We start from the raw sequence: 21,673 nt of genomic DNA, 5'->3' as shown, positions 1-21,673 counted from the left end.
CTAAGCTTAGGTCTTATCTCAGGGTCATGTGTTTAGGCCCCACACTGGGCTCCACCCTGGGCAAGGAGTCTACTTTAAAAAAAAAAAAAACACAGATGGCAAATAAGCGTATGAGTAGATGCTTAATATCCTATGTCATTAGGGAACTGCAATTTAAAACAATGAGATACAGGGGCGCCTGGGTAGCTTAAGCATCTGCCTTCAGCTGAGGTCATAATCCCACGGTCCGGCAATCAAGCCCTCACATCGGGTTCCCTGCTTGGCAGTAAGCCTGCTTCTCCCTCTCCCACTCCCCCTGTTTGTGTTCCCTCTCTCACTGTGTCTCTCTACCTCAAATAAATAAATAAAATCATAAAATAAAACGATAAGATACAAAAAGGGAGGGGGCACGCCAGGGTGGCTCAACTGCCTAGGTCATGATCCCAGGGTTGTGAGACTGAGCCCCTGCGTCAGGCTCCACATTGAGCAGGGCGTGTGCTGAAATTCTCTCTCCCTCTCCTCCCCCTACATGTGTGTGTCTCTCTCATGCACAGAAATGAAACTAAATGACTAAATAAACAAATAAACCACTACATACCCATCAGAATGGCCAAAATCCAAAACACTGACACCACCAAATGCCGGCAAGATCATGGAGCAAAAGGAACTCTCATTCACTGCTGGTGGGAATGCAAGATGACACAGCCACTTTGTAAGATAGCTGGCTGTTTCTTACAAAGGAAAACATACCCTCACCATACAATCCAGTAACTGCTTTCTTTGTTATCTCCTCAAATGAAGTGAAAACATGTTCACACAAAAACCTGTACACAGATGTTTACAGCCAACTTTTTTTTCTAACTGCCAAAATTCAGAGGCAACAAAGATGTCATTGAGTAAGTGAATGGATAAGCAAACTGTGGTACATGCAGAATACAGAGTATTTATTCAGCACTAAAAGGAAAGGAGCTCTCCAGCCACGAGAAAATACGAAGGCACCTTAAATGTGTATTACTAAGTGAAGGAAACCAGTCCAAAAATGGTATATACCATCACATGCAAAAAAATTAATCTAGATACAGACCTATAGTGCTTCCAACTATATGACAGTTTAGAGAAGGCAAAACCATGAAGACAATAAAAAGATTAGTGTTGTTGGGGGTTAAGGTGGGAGGCAGGAATGAATAGGCAGAGCACAGAGAACTTCAAAGGCAGTGAAACTATTCTGTAGGCTCTTATAATGGTGACATATGTTATTACTCATTTGTGAAAATCCACTGGACAGACATCAAGAGTGAACCCTAAAGTCAACTGTGGATCTGGAGTGGATAATGACATGCCAGTGAAGGTTCACGGACTGTAACGGAAGTACCACTCTGGTGCTGATGTGCACGGGGCGGATAATGGGGAAGGGAGTATACGGGAACTTCTTCCCTTTGGCCTCAATTTTGCTGTGAACCTAAAACTGCTCCATGAAATAAGATTTGTTTTTTTAAAAATTAAAAAAAATTAACAACCTTTATTTGTATTTGACAATTAAAAAGATTTGATAAGTAATTGTTCATTTTTAATGGAGCTTAAAAACGTCGTATGTTATACACCGTTTGAAATGGAGATAAAAGTTTTCTGAAAGAAGGTATTTTTCACTGCTTAATAATTGTACTTTACAAACAAAAAAACAAAGAACAGAAGAATTCAGCTTATAATAGAGCATTTACCTATTTCTGCAGCAAACACTATAAAACCTTCTAAGAACAAAGTACGTTATTACACCAAACTAAGCAAGCTGAATTACTAGCAATTAAAACTGGTGATTAAAACAAAAACCAAAACAAAAAAACATCTCAAAAGCCCACCAATGTGGGTAACAGCTGCAGGGGCCACTCTCCACGTAGCAACCGAAGAGAAGAGAGCTCTCCGTGCCAGCGGGACACAGCGAGAAGTGATGAATGGTGAAAATGTGTACATTCTCAACACTGCAGAGCTTCCGGAAGCATGTATGTAAGTACACAAATACACAGAAAAAAATGGAGGTGGCAGATGCAAAACTATTAACAGCAGAACGTAGAAAGGATCGGGAGGTGATCAGAAGAGAGTTTGGTATTATCTGTGACTTCACGTTTTTTCAAAACAAATATAATCACCTGAGTAATTAAAAAAACTTAAGAGTTTTCATTCCAAACAGAAAACTGGCAACAGAATAAAAAGGAAAAATTCACAATATCCCACCCCTCTAGACAAAATTTCAAAACCAAAGCAAGTAAAAGTTAATCAAATAAGCTATTAATCATTAAGAAAGTCAGTTTGGCCTGAACCACTTGTGCTGTGAAAGTCTAGGACTTCTACATGAGACTACTTGCAAAAAATAAACAATAAACACCCATAAATTCATCTTCATTGTACATGTGAAGAAACAGGCTCAGAAATGTGAAACAACGTGCCCGGCAGACAGCTATCTGGTCCGACCAAGGCTTCAATCCAGTTCTCGAGAACTTAAATCCACCCTTCCTCTAAACCGCTCTGGCCAGACCGCCTCCCTCCCTCCCAAGAGCCTCCTTCTTGATATGAAAGATGAACATCCCGCACTCACCTTGAGGGAAAAAAGTTAAAAATCATGCATGTAATGAATCAAATACAAGTGCTAACTATAGTAACAGGCACAGGGAAACCAACCAGGAAGAGACACAATTTACGCCCACCAGGGTAGGGCACGTAGGCGCACAGACCTGTAATTTCCCAGGTCTTCTGAATACTGACTGACACTTACGTGAAACATACATCCAGTACATGGTTATTCAGAGGTAACAAGACACAAAGAGTAATCCCAAACAGCAGATAATGCCACCAGGCTGCTGAAGCTTTACACTCATCAGGAGGCAGTGCAGTAGTAACTGATGCCAAGAACTGAAAACCCGCTGGGCAATACGGAGAATGGCAGGAATGGATGTCCTCTACATTTTCTGGAGAAAACATACAAACATGCCCAGTAATGTTTATTTTTAATCCTCACAATTCTGCTAAACCAGCTCTCTCTTCACCCCACATCCCCTACAATTCTTTCTCATTCTTTCCTCAGTGCCCCCAGGATTATCCAGCTTTATTTTTTGAAGTTTGATGGAAACAACAGTTACACATTGTCTATGCACTACAAACTCTTTGTCCTCATTGAAAAACCACGGGGGGGGGGGGGGGGGGGTGGCTAGAAGCAACTATTAAGTCTTTGCTCCCCACATAAACAGTGCTGGCACCACACCCAACCCTCTCCAAGGAGGCTGTGGCAGAAGCAGGACGACAAGGCCACAAAGTGAAGTTCCAGCCCTACCCCAGCCCACATACCCTTAGGTCTCCTGGATGCCTCTTTTGTTTCTCATTGTCCCTCCTTCATTTTTTAGTCAATGTAAGGAAAGATTTAATATAAAGAAGTTAAGTAGAGAACAGTCCCTCCTCTCCCTCGGAACAGGCCAGTGTTCTAAATGCTGAACTGCACTCCCTCCCTTTCCTCTTGGCTCAAAATCTGTTTTGATCCACATCTCCTTTCCTGACTGTCTTTGGTCTTCTGTACTTGGCTACTCACATGTGAGGTCCACATAAACGTTTTCTAGCAATCAAATGACCACATTTTTAAAAGGTAACTATCTTTGAACTCCTTCCTATTTCTGGATATAAAAATGAGCTAACTAATGTAAAGAAGTAGGAAATCTCTAAGAAATTCCTTACTGACACAGGACCACTCCACAACAACAGAGAAAAAAATATTCTTAGTTGCCAGTTCTTAACAAAATGCTCACCCTCTATCACTTGTAACTTCTCTCGACCTTTGAGTACTGATTGACACTTATGCAAAACAGATCTGGTAGGTACGTGGTTATTCAGAAGTAACAAGACACAAAGCATAATCCAAAATAACAGATAATGCCACCAACCTAAAAATAAAAGAGACTAAACATATCTGCTGGACTGACCAATGTAACAAGTGCTTTCCATACAGAACACCTCCCATTTCTGGGTAAGGAACAGCTGACAGCTAACTTCTAACTAATCACAATAGCAACAACTGGGAAAAAAAACAGTAAATACTGTCAAAGTGCTAAGGGAAAATAATCATCAACCTAGAATTGGGTACTAGACAAAAAACTGTCTTTCAAGAATTACAATATAGAGGGGCGCCTGAGTGGCTTAGTCATTAAACATCTGCCTTCAGCTCAGGTCATGATCCCAGCGTCCTGGGATCAAACCCCACAGTGGGTTCCCTGCTCAGCACAAAGCCTTTTGCTCCCTCTCCCACTCCCCCTGGTTGTATTCCCTCTCTCGCTGTCTCTGTCAAATAAATAAATTAAATTTTTTAAAAAGAGTAACAATAGATAAAAAATGTAATGTCCCATCTGTAGGATTTTAATAGCAGCAAAATGAAAACCAGGTAAAGGCAACATATAAATTGGGAAGGGGTGAAGATTAGAACTTTGGGAGGCTCTCATGAGGGTAAAGATATTAACTACAGGCTGTAAGTTAAATATGAAATGTCTTAAGAGTACCAAGGAGAACAGCGTCTAATCTCTGTATTACTGGGTATGGGCACAAGGGGGGAACACGAGGTAAAGAAAAAAAACCCCACAACACGTAAGGCAAGAAAAGCAAACAACAAAAAGCTAAGTTAAAAAGCAGAAAATAAGATAGCAGAAATAAACCAAAGATTTTTTTTTTTTTAAGATTTTATTTATTTGCCAGAGAGAGAAAGTACACACAAGCAGGCAGAGAGGCAGGCAGAGGCAGGAAGAGAAGCAGGCTCCCTGCCGAGCAAGGAGCCTGATGCGGAACTCAATCCCAGGACCCCAGGATCATGACCTGAGCTGAAGGCAGTGGCTTAACCAACTGAGCCACCCAGACGTCCCTAAACCAAAGATTTTAATCACAATTAACATAAATGGACTTACTCATCAGTTTAAAGTCAAACTGTAAGGAGGGCACATACTGGATGAGCAGTGCGTGTTATACACAACTAATGAATCATTAAACTCTACATCAAAACTAATGATGTATTATATGCTGGCTAACTGAACATAATAAAATAAATAAATAAAAATTAAAAATAACGTCAAGAGCATCTGGGTGGCTCAGTTGGTTAAGCAACTGCCTTTGGCTTGGGTCATGATGCTAGAGTCCCAGAATCGAGTCCCACATCAGGCTCCCCGCTCAGTGGGAAGTCTGCTTCTCCCTCTGACCTTCTCCACTCTCATGCTCTCTCTCACTCTTTCTCTCTCTCTCGAATAAAATCTTAAAAAAATAATAATAAAGTCAAATTATAAAAATGCAATCTAGGGGCAGTTGGTGGCTCAGTCAGGCATTCAACTCTTGATCTCAGCTCAGGTCTTGATCTTGGGATCGTGAATTCAAGCCCCAACCTTGACTCCACACTAGGCCTGGAGCCTACTTTAAAAAAAAAAAAAAAAAAGGAAAATTTAGGGGCACCTGAGTGGCACAGTGGGTTTACCCTCTGACTTTCACTCGTGATCTCAGGGTCCTGGGATAGAGCCCCATACTGGGCTCTCTGTTCAGCGGGGAGCCTGCTTCTTTCTCTCACTATCTGCCTCTCTGCCTGCTTGTGATCTCTCTCTGTATGTCAAATAAATAAATAAATTTTTTTAAATCTTTTTTAAAAATTGCAATCTCACCAGTGCTGCTTTCAAAAGGCACATGTACAACATTAAAGCCACAAAAAACTTGTTAGTGAAAGGGCAGAAAAATAGGATCAGGCAAACATTAACCAAAAGTCACTTGGTACAGCTTCATAAATATCTGACAAAATATACTTTAATGGAAAAGTATTCCCAGAGAGACAGAACTACTTTAAACTTACAGGCACAAAGCAAAACCTGAGAGCACCAGAGAGATGCGACACGTTTCCCAACATGATGTCAACAACACCCCCACGTAACGTAACAGCAGACAAACTACTAAGGATACTAGTTTGAGTGTGAATTCAATTAATGCATTTCATCTAATACACATGGAAAAAGCTCACCTTAAAACCAGAAACACACTGGCTTTTTCAAGCACAGACACTCTGAATACGGATAAAAATTTGCCACAAAGCAGACATCATTAAAACGGCCTCAACAAAATTTTTTAAAAAACCAAAATCACACTGGACCACATTTTATTAACAAAATATATGTTAGCAATCAAATATTCTATTAGATTAGAATAACCTTGATGATAAAATTAATCAAGGTAAATACACAAAAAGGAAAATCATAGACCAATCTTACCAATTAACACAGATCCGTAAATCCTAAGATATTAGCAAGTCATTTAAAAAAAAATTTTTTTAATACAGTATTCTTTTAAAAATATGTCACGGGGCGCCTAGGTGGCTCAGTGGGTTAAAGCCTCTGCCTTTGGCTCGGGTCATGATCCCAGGGTCCTGGGATCAAGCCCCATATCGGGCTCTCTGCTCAGCAGAAAATCTGCCTCCTCCTCTCTCTCTGCCTGCCTCTCTGCCTACTTGTGATCTCTGTCAAATAAATAAATAAAATATTTAAAAAATAATAATAAAAAAAATAAAAATATATCATGATCAAGATGGATTTATCCCAGAAATGTAAGGTTAATGTGTTACCTTAATTTCAAAACTACCTTAATTTTTTCACATCACCAGATTAACGCTGAAAAATCGTATTATCATTACCTCAGTAGATGCAAAAAAAAGCATTCAATTGAGTTTAATACCTACTTGTGATTTTTTTTTCTAAATCTCCGTTAACTAATACTGAAGGAATCTTCCTCCACCTGTTAAAGGGGGGAAAAGTACAATACATTTAATGGTGAAAGATAAAAGCATTTCCTTTAAAACCAGGAATACAACAAGGAAGTCTGCCATTACCAGTTACAGTCTCCAATGCAATGGTTGTCCTGAAGCAGTGCAGTAAGACTAAAGTAGGATATAAAAAGTAAAAGTACTGGAAAGAAATGAACTGCCATTATTCAAAGATGAGGTGATTATCTATATAAAAACCTCAGGAGTCCGCAGGCAAATTATTAAGTTAGAGAAGTTCCCACAAAGAAGAGCTGCATACAGGGGCACTCAGGCGGCTCAGTTAGTTAAGCATCTACATTTGGCTCTGGTCATGATCCTGGGGTCCTGGGATCAAGACCCATATTGGACTCCCTGCTCATCAAGAAGCCTGCCTCTCCCTCTCCCTGTGCTCATACCCCCACTCATGTGTTCTCTCTCTCTCTGTCTCAATAAAGAAATAAGATCTTTTAAAAATTTTATTAAAAAAAAAAAAAAAAGGAAGAGGTCCATATAAAGGTACCTGCACTGCCATTTAGCAGCCAATAGAAACCTAAAAAAAAAAAAAAATCATTACCAACAGCATCCAAAACTATTAAGTACCCAAAGAATAAATCTAACAAAAGACGTGTTAAGACTTGTAAAGAGAAAAACCATCAGACTTTTTAAAAGACAACTTCCTATTAACCAAGAGTCGCTTTCCTCTTCTACCTGGCCAGTTTGGCCAGATGATCAGGTCAGGGGACACGAAGACCCACTTATGCCCCTTTATTCCATGCTTTCAATAAACACTTTTTAAAAAGTCCCATAAACGCAGTAAAAATAGACAAGTCATGTATCAGGAAAAGTATTTTTTGCACAGATAATTAATAAAAGATTACTAATCAAAATATACAAGAATTCCTACAAGGATACCTGGCTGGCTCAATGCATGAAACATGCGACTCTTGATTTCAAGATCATGAGCTCAACCCCCAAATTGGGCATAAAGTTTAAAGAAAAAAAAAATTGGGAAAAAAACCCCGAATTCCTACAAATAAGAAAAACCAAACAACTCCATGGGGGCAGAGGAGGGGGTGCTACAAGGCAGCATTTCAGAGAAGCTGAAATCTAAGTAGCCAGAAAGATGCTTAACTTCATTAGTAATTAGAGAAAAGAACTTTATAACTATGCAAAAATAAATAAAAATAAATTAATAAAAATGGGCAAAGAATTTGAACAGGCTTCCTCTAAGGACATACAAACAGCCAATGAGCGCATGAAAAGATGTCCAACAGCACTAGCCATTAAGAAAATGCAAAGAAAGCCACAATGAGACACCACACTTCACACCCACTAGATGGCAATTAATTTTTTCAAATAATAAATAATAAATGTTGGTAAGGCCATGGAGAAACTGGAACCCTGATACATGCTGATAAGAATGGGATATGGTGCAGACACTTTGGAAACCAGTTTGATAATTCCTCAAAATATTAAACATGGAGCTACCACAATACCCAACAATTCCACTCCTGAGCATACACCAAGAAAAATAAAAACGTATGTCCACCCAAGACTTGTATACAAATGCTCATAGCAGTATTACTCATAAAAGTCAAAAGTGGAAGCAATTCACATGTCCATCACCTGACAAAGCAGGAACATGTGGCATGTCCGTTCAACGGAACGTTCATCATTCGACAATAAGACGCCATGAGGTACGATCCCGACACCTGCTGCAACGTGGAGCAGCGCTGAAAGCCTGATGCTAAGTGAAAGAAGCCAGACGTGTGTGATTCGGTCATACGAAATGGGCAAATCGACAGAAGCAGATAGTCTGTAAGGGGCTGCCTAAAGGTTAGGCAGAAATGGGGAATGACTGCTAAAGGGGACAAGGTTTCTTCCGCGGGTGATGAAAATGTTCCAAAATTAGACTGTGGTGTTCATTACACAGTTCTGTGAATATACTGAAGCCCATTAAATGCTACACTTTACTTTTTGTGGGGTTTTTTTGTTAAGATTTTTTATTTATTTGAGAGAGAGAGAGCAAGCATGGAGTGGCAGAGGGAGACAGAGAAAGAATCTGAAGCAGACTTCACACTGAGCGAGGAGGAGGATGCAGGGTCCAATCCCACGGCCGTGAGATCATGACCCAAGCCAAAACCAAGAGTCAGATGTTTAACCAACTGAGCCACCAAAGCAGCCCTAAACTCTTTATTATTTAAAAAAAATAATAAAAATATAAAGTATATTTATATATGTTTTTAAAAATATGATTATATATATAAAATAAAATATAAAATATGAAAAAATTAAAAGCTATTGGCAAATTGGCAAATACAAAAAAAAAATCTAACAACATCATTATTGGCAAGGATGTGGAACAACAGTGCTGGCAGGAAGGTAAGCAGGTACAACCATCCTAGAATACAATTTGTATCATTTACAAAAGTTGAAAAGGTACTGGTCCCACTACCCTGCAATTCTCTGCAAGGTCTATACCTCGGAGAAGTGTTTCTGCCTTTGCTTTTGTTGTTGTTGCTTGAAATACTTTACTTATTTGACTGGCAGAGACCAGAAGTAAGCAGAGCAGAGAGGCAGGGGGGTGGGGGGTAGGCTCCCTGCGGGGCTGGAACCCAGGACCCTGAGATCATGACCTGAGCCCAAGGCAGAGGTTACCTCACTGAGCCACCCAGGCGTCCCGTCTGCATCTGCTCAGAGCAGCAGTTTCCTCACTGGACAAGCGTATCCCCCAATGACTGAACAAGATCGAGGAAGATCCACGCAGTCTGAAACAGACACGGCGGTGCAGAGGAGCAAGCACACCTCCCCCATCTACAAGCCGTCGCTTCCCTCCCTCCCCAGCGGCAATTCCATGCCCCCCCCATTACAATCACTCCCCACTTTGCCTGGCTTTGCCCCTTGGGTGGCAGGAAAACCACAAGCCCAACACCGCGGCAGCACTGCCTGCTCTGCTCCCGGTAAAACGAAGGCGAGCGCTGTTAGTTTCACTCTGAACTCCGGACCGCTCCCGCAGGTCAGCCTCTCCGTGGGGCCGACCCATTCAGGGCTACTTTCCCCCAGACTTCCGGGCCTGTCCTCTCCTCTTCACTCCCGACTCACCGGCGACTGCTGAGAACGTCTCCCTGTTTCCCCCGGGGAAAGAGTTAAGAGAGGAGACGCGCACACGTATTCGCTCTGCTCCAGCGGCCCGACCCCCTCTCCCGCCTCTCAGAGCCCACCAGCCGTCCCCTGCGGCCTCCCCAAACCCCTCCGGTGAGTGTCCGCCTCCCGCCTCGATGGGTGGCTCACTCTGGAAAGAGCCATCTCCCAGCACAGTTGCCAAAACGCTGTGATTTCCCGCATCTCCACAAACCCTGCCCGGGTCCCGCACCTCCCCGCAGCAGCACCGCGCAGGCGGGCGACAGAACTTCACCTGCCACCTCTTCTCGCGTCCTCCATGAACCTCCCTCCCAGGCTTGCCCCGGCGGCCGGCGGGAAGGGCTCTGGTCAAGGCTGCCAGCAGCTTCTCCGCTGCCAAAGCCGCCGGGGGAGCGCTGGCCCTCTTTTTACTTGAACTGTCGGCAGGCAGCGGCAGCCACGGGCCCAGGTCCTCCCTCCCTCCTCGGTGACACTCTCCTTGGCCTCACACACGTGAGCCCGGTCGTCCTCCACCTCAGAGGAGGCCCTTCCCAGTAGCCCCTGCTCAGTCCTCACTCCTCAGTGCCCCCATCCCACCTCAGGGCGCTCTGAAGCCACTCTTCTGGCTTCAGCCCAGAAGCCCAGACCTCTCCCCTCAACTCCAGACCCCTCACCCTGCAAGTGTCTCGATGGGTCTCCAAAAGCTCCACGAACTTCACATGTCCAAGCTTGACCCAACTCGGGACGTGACGTCCACGACCCGCCCCCCCCCCGCAGTCACCCCTCTCTTCACAGGTGACGACTCCCAGTGCGAGCGAAGCCCCCAGTACCACCCTCCACTCTGCTCCCAACGCCCACATTCGATCTGTCCCCATGCCCTGTCCCCTCCACCTTCGAGATGCACCCAGAACCCAACCACAGCTCAGGGCCACCCGGTGCCCCCTCAGCCTGAGCCGCCATCGCTGCTCGCTGGCTCAGGGACAGCACGGGGACAGCTACCCTGACAGCTTCAGGGGGTCCTTCTGAAAACACAAGTCAGGTCTCATGTCACACTTCTGATCAACAGTGACTTCCCATCTCACACGGAGAGGACAAGAACATCCTAACACTGGCCTGTGTGACTGGCCCCCCAGGACTACCGCTCCCCGCCGCCCCCCCCACCCCGCACATGACCTCCTGCCACTCTCCCTCGGGCTCTCCCCCTCCAGCCAGCGGCCCCTCCAGGTCCCTTCAACACAGTGGGCACAGTCCCTGGCATCTCCCGCAGGGCTGGGCCAGCCCGGCTCCTCCCACACTTCCCACCCCACCCCCACCCGCAGCCACAGGCTCCCTCCTCCTCCTCCTTCTGTTCAAAGGCCCCTTCTCCGGAGGCCCACCCTGACCACCTTCCCTCTACACAGCCTCCGTCCGCCCACTTCCCCGCTACACTCTTCTCCCCGCTCGTCACCCATGCTGTGACGGCTTCACCTTGCACCGACCTGTTAGCGGCCTTCCCCCACGGCAATGTCAGCCCCACGAGGGCAGACACTTGTGTGCTTTGCTCCTGCGGACATACCCAGCACCAAGGTAAGTATCTTAGTGCCTAAGACCTACTAAGGACCCAAACATTTGAATAAAGAATTTCAAAAACAATGTGAGGGAGGGGGAAAGTCACAGAGTAAAATGATTCTACCTGTAGAGTTTAAAGACTTGCAGGGAATTAAGTTACATCATAAAAGGACACAATCACATATGGCAAAACCAGAAAGCAAGAAAACAGGTGCAGGGCAGTGCTTGCCTTCGGGAGATGGAGGCGGAAGAAGAGGCGGTCAGGGCAAGACCTGCAGCCAGAGGCAGCGGCAGCGTTCGTGTGCTAGTTCTCAGGCTGGTTTGGGGCACACAGCTGCTGGTTTTAACATTACTACTTACGCATGCAGCTATACACTCTCTGAATACAGGATCTCATTAAAAATTAAAATAGAGGGGCACCTGGGTGACTCAGTGGGTTAAGCCGCTGCCTTCGGCTCAGGTCATGATCTCAGTGTCCTGGGATCGAGTCCCGCATCGGGCTCTCTGCTCAGCAGGGAGCCTGCTTCCTCCTCTCTCTCTCTGCCTGCCTCTCTGCCTACTTGTGATCTCTCTCTGTCAAATAAATAAATAAGATCTTTAAAAAAAAAAAAAAAAATTAAAATAGAAAACTAGATTAGAGAAAAACGGACCAAATCCAGCGCACTACCTGCATGTGTGGGGTCTTGTTTTTCAGAAGTTTTAGTATTTTTCCACTGACTTAGAATTGACAATTTCATATTCATTTGAAATGTACAATTTGGTTATTTGATATTTGTATGCTCCGCCCTGTTTTTGTAAATAAAATTTTACTAGAAGGCAGCCACTTTTTTTTTTTTTTTTTTAATTTCTGTATTGTGGGTTGCTTTTTTCTTCTGGAAAGGGGGAGAGAGAAAGGTGTGGTGGTGGGGAGGACAGAGGGAGAGAATCTTAAGTAGACTCCAGGCAGTGCGGAGCTTGAGGCGGAGCTTGATCTCACAACCCTGAGATCATGACCTGAATCGAAGGCAAGAGTCAGTCGCTTAACACACTGAGATACCCAGAGCCCCAACAGCCACCTTCATCTGTTCATATGTCGTCTATGACTGCTTTCATATCCAGATCACAGGGATGAGTAGTTATAGAGATCACACAGCCTGCAAAGCCTAATGTATTTATTAACTGGCCCTCTACAGAAAAGCGTGGTCCAGGGGCACACCTGGGTGGCTCAGTCGGTTAAGCGTCTGTCTTTGGCTCAGATCATGATTTCAGGAACCTGGGATCAAGCCCCGTGTCAGGCTCCCTGCTTCTCCCTCTCCCACCTGCCAGCTCATACTTATTCTCTCTCTTAAATAAATAAATAATATCTTTTAAAGAAAAAAGTGCTGTCTGGGTATATGTGGAATCTATAAAGAAATTAAATGCAAAATAAAAAAAGACCCAATCATTTGTTAAAATGCTTTGATTCCTTCAAGGCATACGTAATTTTCTTCAAGAACACAGCACACTGAAAACTATGGTTCTATGTAACATAGAATACTCTAGAGCAAATGGAGTTACTTTTAAAACATCGTAAGTGCCAGAGAGAGAGATTTTAAAGACTGTTTTAGAAAGCAAAATGCAAAATCTCAAATTTATTATCTCTACTCTCATCACAGTAAGAAACTATAATCACATTTCCCTCAGTAAAGCATGTATAATATGCTCCACATAGGGAACGAAACCGCCTGCATACAAACACTAATTCCATAACCTCTCTTAACCTGCATCACCATCACCCAGGACCCCTCAGAGCAACTAGTCAGACCTCAACGTTCTCCAGGTGCCCTCAACGTGCCACTTCACTTCTCTAGGACTGTCACTGTGTCTCACACTGGAGTCATTTCTGAACCTACTTCAATCGTTATTAGGAAGAAGACTGGTAACAGCAATAATAGTAATAAAAACACCGCCCTATGCTAGGCACTGTGCTCATCAGTTTACATTTAATACTGATGTCATAGATAATGAAACTAAGGAACAAAGATGTCATCCAGTATTAGGATTACACAGCTGGAAGAGTGTGAGAACCAGAACTCAAGGCCAGTTATTTTAGATCCTTATGTACTCCTGACCTCTACAATATACTCTGAACTGGGGAAAGAAAACAGTATTAATCTGTGAAAACTCCCTTAGTTTAAAATACTATGTCTTGGGGCTCCTCGGGGGCTCAGTGGGTTAGGCCTCTGCCTTTGACTCAGGTCATGATCTCAGGGTCCTGGGATCAAGCCCCGCAATGGGCTCTCTGCTCAGCGGGGAGCCTGCTTCCCTCTCTCTCTCTCTCTCTCTCTCTCTCTGCCTGCCTCTCTGCCTACTTGTGATCTGTCAAATAAATAAATAAAAATTTTTTAAAAATAATAAAATACAATACTATGTCTACGATAGGTGCCAAATGCACAGTTGCTGAACCCACGTAAGGGTGTAATAAATTGAGGTTGAGAGGTCCACAGCAGAAAGAGCACTCTGTGATCAGAAGGGGCAGGGTCTTGCTTGCAGGCAACAAAGGCGGATGTGTCAAGCCCACTGTCCAGAGGCAACAGAAACCCTGTGTATCTTCAGGTCAACAAAAGAAAACTGGAGACCCTATCCCCTTGTCTACTACAATGACAGAAAACTCAGAAATACTACCACCAAAAAGAAACAATTCAGAAGCTAAGCATTTAATCTCAACTCTCGTGAGATCCAGGTGTGATGTCACTCTTGAAATAAATGATATTAGAAATTGAGGTCTAGTAGGGGCACCAAGACCCTAAGGAATCAGCCAGGAAACCGAGACTGTCAGCTTCTCCAGCATGGCCTATATTTTTCTCTAAGAATCAATGACCTCTCAGGTCCATTCCAGCCCCAAAACTATGACTCTCAAAAAGGAAGCCCCGAGGGGCACCTGGGTGGCTCAGTGGGTTAAGCCTCTGCCTTCGGCTCAGGTCATGATCTCAGGGTCCTGGGATGGAGCCCCGCATCGGGCTCTATGCTCAGCGGGGAGCCTCCTTCCCCCTCTCTGCCTGCCTCTCTACCTACTTGTGATCTCTGTCTGTCAATTAAATAAATAAAACCTTTTAAAAAAAAAAAAAAAAGAGGAAGCCCCGAACAGCCAAGCAACTCACTACTTTTCAGTGTTCTTCCTGCCACTGCCCCCATCTATGGACCGCAAGCCCAGACCTCACCAAGGCCCAGCCAACCTCAATGAACCATACCTGGCCACCACGGAGCATGGCTTAGTGGGCAGGTCACATACCTGCTTTACTTGCCCTGATTAGGGTTTCAGGGAGCCTCGCCTTCTCACATAACCTTTCCCTTCTCTTCTTGCCAAAGTGGGTCTCTGACACCAGCACTGCTGTTCAGATTTATATTCCAGTATAGGAACTCAAGACTCCAACCAGCAATCCAAACAGCCTTCTCCAAATCTAACACTCAGTCAGACTCCTATTTCTGCAGCCTTTTTGTTCTTCTCTTTAATGTCCCAAAATAACAATCTTTAATCCATCTTTCCTTTAGGTCATCAAATTTCATGGCAATCAACCTCTGGGGCACACAACCCATTCCAAGTCAATATACAGTCAAACTGTAAGAAATTTTGGAAGAAGTACAACCCTAGTTTTCTCCAGAGTCACCAAGAAGTACAAAATCAGAGCTTCTTCCCTTCAGTAAAAAGATGTTCAGAACGTATCAAACTTTGTTTGCATAAATTCACAGTCGACTATGTGGTCTTCACTAATACTTACAAAACAGGTCAACACTAGCCAGCTGTTAAGTGACAAGTAGTAAAACACCTCTGCTAAGAGTAAACTCAGATCTCTGCCAAGTCCATGACATGAAAATGTCCCTGTTAAGGTGAGAAGCCCTTGAACTACTACCAAGGTTCCCTTTCCTTATACCTGCTTCTTCACTAGCTGATCTACCTGGTATCCAGAAGTCAGTGCACCATCATTCAAACCCTGAAACAAACTGGGTATTGATCCAACTAGTAACTATCTCCCTTCTCCAAGTAAAAAAATAAATACGGAGGGAGAGAGGAAGAAAAGGGGCTTCTGTGGCAACTAAATCTAAGCCAAAGTCATGGCCAAAAAAACCCAAATCTCCAGTCCACCTAGGTCCATCCCCACCAGTGGCACAATCAATTTCAAGGATGTCAAGACATCTGACGCGAACTTCTATCGAGCCTCTGACAGTATAGAACCCGTCAGTGTTCCCAGTCTGACTGACTGACAACCAACATCTACGGAGCAAGGAACACTACAGGCCCATCCCATTTGTCATTGACAACACAGCTTCACCAGCACAGGAGCAATGACACTGCTTTCTAAAACACACCAAACCAAGGGGGCAAGTCAAAGCAACTGCTTAATACACACAAGAAACAAACTTGTGTGTATTAAGTAACTACTTAAGTAACTACTTTATTGTTTGGCAAGAGACTTCTGGCAAATTCAACCAGCAAAGGAGCAAACCTAAACTCTTTCCTCCCAGGCCTGGAGAGCCTCCCTAAGGAGCCTACTTACACCATATACAATTCTAACAAGATTTGGTACCTGGCCTCCCAGCCAAAACTGCACCCCTTTTATAACTGCTACCTCTCCCTCTAGACTGCAAGTCCTTAAGTGCCTGTTCATGGGTGAGTCCCTAATACAGCTCCTGGCAGAGTAAGGATTCAATTACTATATTTGAGGATCAAATAAATGAAGATTAGAAGAAGCTGGGGGGGGGGTCACTTGTCATTCTCAACAACAGCCATAAGCTGATTTTCAGGATGAAAGATTAGAAAGTGCCTCCACAGTCTTCTCCTTTTATATATCCAGACCCTAACATTCAGTTGCTGGAAATGTGTATCATTTTTAAACTAATACTCCTTCATTCAGTAAACCAGATGATCTAAATTGTAGGTATGTGTGAGAAAAGGACCTCTGCCCTTCTATTACTGAACCTCATCCTCCCTCCCCCAGGGAAGAAAAAACACTCACCCATTTGGGCCAGAGTCCAGGGCCCAGAGGAACCCCCTTTTACTAGCAGGCAAGGGTCACTGTGTGACATGTGAAGCATGGAGTAAGCCTGTCTCGCCTTCAAAAGGCAGAACTTGCAAACGGATCCAAGGCTAACTCTCTGGAAATAGGTCTTCATTACAAAGGGGAAAAAAGATGATGACGCTGGCATTGAAAACGATAACTGACCGCTGACTCACTCACGGGATGACAGCAAAGGATATAAAACTCAAAAATAACAGTATAAAGTTATTAAACGTAGGAGCTACCAACCCTAAACACCCAAGAGTGCGAAGTTCCAGCACACTATGGTAATGTGTTTTACGAGGTAAAGGCAAAAAAAGTTTCTAAATTATATTATAAAATCAATTCACTTAAAATTTCTTTTAAAGTTCAGTCTTCAGGAACCTTAGAATAATGTATGTACAAGTCTCTCCCCACTACACAGAGACAGAGCTCACAACACCTAAAGGATTCCTCGACCCACAGGAAGTCACTAATAACAACCATGGTCTTGAACAGGCGTTCCAAAACCTGGCTGCACTTCAGTATCACCTGGGTAGCTTTCTAAAAATATATTCTCAACACTACCACAGATTTCCAGAGGTGAGGGTCTATCATCCATGGTCTTAAAAGATGTCCTGAACGATTCTAATGCATGCCAGCGTAGCATCCATCTAGAACGGGGTTTCTCCATTTCTGCACTATTAGTATTTGGGACTGGATAATTTTAGGACGCTGTCCTGTGCATTCCAGGATGCTCAGCAGCATCCCTGGTCTCCACCCTCTCTAGAAGCCAGGGTGCGCATTCCCACCCTTACACAGCTATGACAAGCAAAAATGTCTCCACACATTGCCAAATGTTTCTTCGAAGGCAAATCACCCCCCAACTGAGAAACATTTACCTAGAGTAAATTAAAAAATTTAAAAAAAAAAAAAATTACTTGAGGTTCTCTTGAGGGGAAAAAAAAAAAGTAAGAAAGCTGCTTAAAGCCAAGAGCCCAGGGACTCCTGGGTGGCTCAGTTGATTAATCAGCTGCCTTGGGCTCTGGTCATGATCCCAGAGACCTGGAATCGAGCCCCATGTCAGGCTCCCTGATCAGCAGAGAGCCTGCTTCTCCCTCTCCCTCTGCTGCTCCCCCTGCTTTTGCGCTCTTTCTCTCCCTGTCAAATAAATAAATAAAATCTTAAAAAAAAAAAAAAAGAGGGCGCCTGGGTGGCTCAGTGGGTTAAAGCCTCTGCCTTCAGCTCAGGTCATGATCCCAGGGTTCTGGGATCCAGCCCTGTATTGGGCTCTCTGCTCAGCGGGGAGCCTGCCTCCCACCCACACCACCACCGCTGCCTGCCTCTCTGCCTACTTGTGATTTCTGTCTGTCAAATAAATGAACAAAAGCTTTAAAAAAAGAAGAAAGAAAAGAAAAAGAAAAGAAAAAAAAGCCAAGAGCCCAGGCCTATTTTTTTTTTCAGTCCAACTCACCTAAGAAAAATAGCTAATAAGCTACTCAGCCCACACAGGGGCTCAGATCTTGATTTATGAGGACCAAACCATAGCTTCTTGTGCTTTTTATGAAACCGACTCAATGCTGAGTTTCAGGTGAGCAGATGATTAGAAGAACTTCACTATCATGTACTCATAGGGGTATTAAAACCCTGTAGAACTTTAGACCAATATACACTCATGCTGCCTCTCAAATACACAAAATATAAAACTGCAAGACACAAGTTCATGATAGAAATAAACTAACCACCAATCCTGACAAATGCTGTTTTAAGGAAGAGATTCTTACATGGTAACTAACTGGAATTTAAATACAAACTGGGGGGAGGGGTGGTTTTTGCCTGTAATAAGCACATTACCTTTGTACCAAATCCATACTAAAATTATCCTGAAGTGCACCGCACCCTGTCAAATCTTAATTTTACTACCATTCATTTTCCATCCAGCTATGGTCTGATTCTCAAGCAGTTAATTCAAACTAGCAAGTTTTTCTTTTGTCCTGCTATATACAAAAGCTCAAGTTTTCTTATCCCAATCTTCTTCCTCTCCTTAAGTTACACCGCAAGACGCTCCCCTCTACTTAAAACTGTGTAAAAACATTTCCCCAGTGCAATGAAAGCCAGGCAGGTCCCAAGCAGTAATACCAAGGGACAGGCAAGCACGGTTTCAAGTACCAGGGAAAAGAGCACAGGGCAGGAATTAAGACTGTGACTCTGTGTGACTGAGTGGACGGCATTTTGTTAGATACTCTAGACTCCCCAATCAGACACACTGAAAGGCAACAGCTTCCGAAGCGTCCCAGCAGGACAACAGCTATCTCCCAAGCTGCGTTCACTGAAGTGCGTCTCAATACACACCAACCTTTCAAACCCCAAGAACCCTAACCCAGGAGTACACGGAGAAACCTCAGAGCTGATACCAGCACCAATCATCCTAGCAGCCCAAGGGAAGTAGGAACAGAATCTGACCCCAGCTCTTAAGGAGCTTTTCTTTATTCAACCGCCTCTTAGAGGAACTCTGAGGTACCACCACTAACGCACTGCTCCCCGAAATGTGTGAAATTTAACGAATCTTCAACCACCCCTCTCCTGAAAAACTTAAAATAACTTGCAGTGCATTTTCTCAGCAGAACTGTTAAACACACAGAGCGTTCTAAAGACAGCCACCAAGTCACCTCAACGCTCATCTGACTTCCAAACAGTAATCTAAACGTTCAGAAATCAATGTTTTTCATTAGTAATAACAGCCACCAATTGCGCTGAGCTGATCCTACGTGCCAGACACGGCTTGCAGCCCATTCACTCCCGACACACTTACGAGGCAGTCACTGTTATCACTGTCCCATTACAGGGAAGGCAGGGAAGTGTAGTAACTTGCCCAAGGTCACGGAGCTGGAGAGTGCTGAAGCCAAGACCCGAATCCAGGCACTCTGACTTCGCAGGAGAGAAAGCGGAAACACCACCACCGCTTAGGAGCCATTCACGCCGGGGGCTGGACATCCGGAGTCCCTTCCCCACTTGCTGCCCACCTGCCCCACGACCTTGAGGGCACAATCAAAGTAAACTTCACATTGCTACACGGTGGGACAATACCCACGGTAACAAGTGCGGTGGGACGGAAGCGAAACGGTCGCCAAGCGCCCCTCCCACAAAGGCAGAACATAAACAAAGCTCCGGCCGACCCGCGGAGAAAACGTGAAGCACCGGGAACACCGCACGGAGCCCGAGGCGGAAACGTCGGGACACACGGCCACGGCCGGGGACTCAGTCCGCGCATCCCCAACCGCCAGCCCCGGCTGCGACGAGGGCGCGCAGGACCGAGCAGGAAACCCCTCCAGCTTGGCCGCCCAGGACCGAGCAGGAAACCCCTCCAGCTTGGCCGCCGACGGGCTTCTTTAAGAGGGAGGCCCTCCCCGCCGCGGCAAGGACCACCCCCCTGGCTTAAGGTCGCCGGGGAGGCGTTCGAGACCAGGTCTCCGCTCGTGTCACAGCCCCGGAGTTCAGGCGCCGCTCGCAAGGCCATTTAAACCCTCCGAGCCGGGCTCCGCGCTCGCCGACGGCTCCGCGGCCGCAGAGCACAAACCCACAGAACTTGTTTCCGCAGACGGGGTCCCAACAATGGCCTTCGCCAGTCCACGGCGAGCTGCCGCCCCAACTTGACACGCTCCCCGGCCCGCGCCCGGGGGAAGTGCTCCCGGGCGGGCGGCCGGGCGGCGCGGCCGCGGCGGAGCGGGGCCCGTCCGGGTTCGGGGCGCGCCCCGCCCGCCGCCGCCGCCGCCGCACAAGGCCGCGGACGTCAACCCGGGCGCAAAGTTCGCCGCCGGCCCGCGGCCCGCTCCGGCGCCCGGCCCGGCGAAGCCCCCCGCGACCCGCGGCGCGCGGGCAGGCGGCTGACAGGCGCGGGCGGGGACGGCCCGGGGAGCCCCGGCGCCGCGCCTCCCCGGCCGCCGAGCGGCGAATTCCGGGGGGGAGGGGAGGGGGCCGGGACGCTCCCTCCCCGCGCCGCCGAGGCCGGGCGGAGGGGCCTGGCCGCCGCCGCCCGCGCGCCGCGCGCCCCGCGCGCCCTGCGCCGCGGCCCGCTCCGCCGCCCCCCCCACCCCATTACCTGGAGGCGCCCGCGACCCGCCGCTAGTTGCGCTCAGGCGGGAAACGCGCTCACCGACACCATCAGCGAAGCGCCCAAAATGGCGGACGTATCAAGCAGGCCTTGAGTTCCCCCCGCCCTCCCTCCGGCCGCCTCGCAGCCAATCGCGGCTCTATCTCCGCCCCCAGGCCCGTGCTCATTGGCCTTCCTCTCCCGCCCCCTGCAACCTATTGGGTCGCCCAGCGGTCAGATTGCGCCCACTCCGATTGGCTCACAGGCCCCGTCAGTCAAGCGCGAGGAGAGCGTTCTTTTCCCATGGACTAGACGGATCCGGAACCTCTAGGACCCCGGAGTCTGGAGAAACAAATCAGAAACCCGGAGAAACCTGGCTGGTTCCCCCTACGCCGTAGCAACAGCAGGGCCTCCGTTTGACGGACGCTTGGGACCACCAATCCGAAAGCCAATGCTTTTAAAACCAAAGGGAGCCAAGCCAATCCTGGCGGTGGAGCGGAGGAGACCCGCGATGACGTGAGCCACAGTACATTCCGGCTGCGGAGGGCGGCCGGAGCTGGGGAATTAGCTCAAGTGGTAGAGCGCTCGCTTAGCATGTGAGAGGTAGCGGGATCGATGCCCGCATTCTCCACAGCCGCATTTTATAGGGGGGCCGGGGTCGCCTGAGCCGGTTCTTTCACCCGCAGGTGGTAGTTGTGCCAGAAGTTGGGGGTCGAGGTGGGGACCAGTGTGTGTGCGGAGTGGGGGCCGGGTCCGGGGGCGGCGCCCCGGGCTGCGCGTCCGTCCCCGCGGGGGCGGGGTGGGGGGCAGAGTGCGCGGCCCTCGGCGTCCCTTTTGTGTTCCAGAAGCATTTACGCCGGAGCCTCTTCCGAAATGCTCGCCCAGGGCCCCCCATGCCCTGCCGGCCTCCCCGGGAGGGCCGGGCCGGGACCCGGAGGAGTCGCCCACCGTGGCCCATCCCGGGCACTTACTCTCCAGAAACCCGTCTGGCCTCTGAGTTGAAGCGAAGCGCAGTCGCGAGTCCCGAGGGCGGAAGCTGGCCGCGAGGCTGAGGCGCAGGCGGGTGCGGGTCGCGTGGAAGCAGCCCGAGTTCGGCGGGACGCGGCCCGCGAGTGCGCGTGCGCTCGGGGAGGCTGGGCGCTGCGGGTC

The 21,673-nt window shown here is 46.8% G+C and overlaps 1 protein-coding gene and 1 non-coding gene across 10 annotated transcripts in view; one reads left to right on the top strand and one right to left on the bottom strand.

Moving 5' to 3' along the window:
- Positions 1-20,659, bottom strand: part of PPP6R3 (protein phosphatase 6 regulatory subunit 3) — a 139,540-nt gene extending 118,881 nt beyond the window's left edge. For all 9 annotated transcript variants that reach the window (XM_032357780.1, XM_032357783.1, XM_032357784.1 and 6 more), the window contains exon 1: positions 20,534-20,659. The gene's annotated coding sequence lies outside the window, so the exon portion shown is untranslated. The remainder of the gene's footprint in view (positions 1-20,533) is intronic.
- Positions 20,660-21,082: 423 nt separating this feature from the next.
- On the top strand, positions 21,083-21,155 carry TRNAA-AGC. Its single transcript has one exon. It is a non-coding gene; the product is annotated as a tRNA-Ala (tRNA).
- The last annotated feature ends 518 nt before the right edge of the window (positions 21,156-21,673 follow it).

Source organism: Mustela erminea, chromosome 9 (genome assembly GCF_009829155.1).
Source record: "Mustela erminea isolate mMusErm1 chromosome 9, mMusErm1.Pri, whole genome shotgun sequence".
Classification (NCBI taxonomy): domain Eukaryota; kingdom Metazoa; phylum Chordata; class Mammalia; order Carnivora; family Mustelidae; genus Mustela; species Mustela erminea.
This window is presented reverse-complemented; position numbering and strand designations above follow the sequence as displayed.